We start from the raw sequence: 469 nt of genomic DNA, 5'->3' as shown, positions 1-469 counted from the left end.
GTGCCTCTCTACACTGAGGTAGGCACCACCACAAAGGCAGGGGTCACCCTGACCAGGTATCGCTGTGCCAGAGGGTCCACATCCCTGGAGTCTTTCCACTGCCACTTAAACAGGTTCATTCCAGGTTGGTGTCTTACATGTATGATGTTTTAAATAATTTCAATTTCTGTTATTCATATTGAAAGGCTTGTCATTTTTATTGGTATATTTTTTATTCTTCTAGGAACCAGTGCAAATGCACTGAATTTTCAGCTGTACCTGCTAGAAGGCTTGAATAGGTGGAATCAGGATCGGGCGGCTGCATCAGTGACCAGCAAACCAGCGTCCCTTCTCACCTACTCTGGTGATATGGCCCACTGCGTCAACACCAACAGCCTGAAGGTGTTTGGTCGGCCTTTTGTGCCAACTTTCAGGCCACCTGCTGAATACACTGGTATGTCATCCCCTTATCTGGTTACATAATACTTTT

This window comes from Sinocyclocheilus grahami, unplaced genomic scaffold (genome assembly GCF_001515645.1).
Source record: "Sinocyclocheilus grahami isolate Dianchi unplaced genomic scaffold, SAMN03320097.WGS_v1.1 scaffold1439.1, whole genome shotgun sequence".
Classification (NCBI taxonomy): domain Eukaryota; kingdom Metazoa; phylum Chordata; class Actinopteri; order Cypriniformes; family Cyprinidae; genus Sinocyclocheilus; species Sinocyclocheilus grahami.
Note: the sequence above shows the minus strand (reverse complement) of the source record.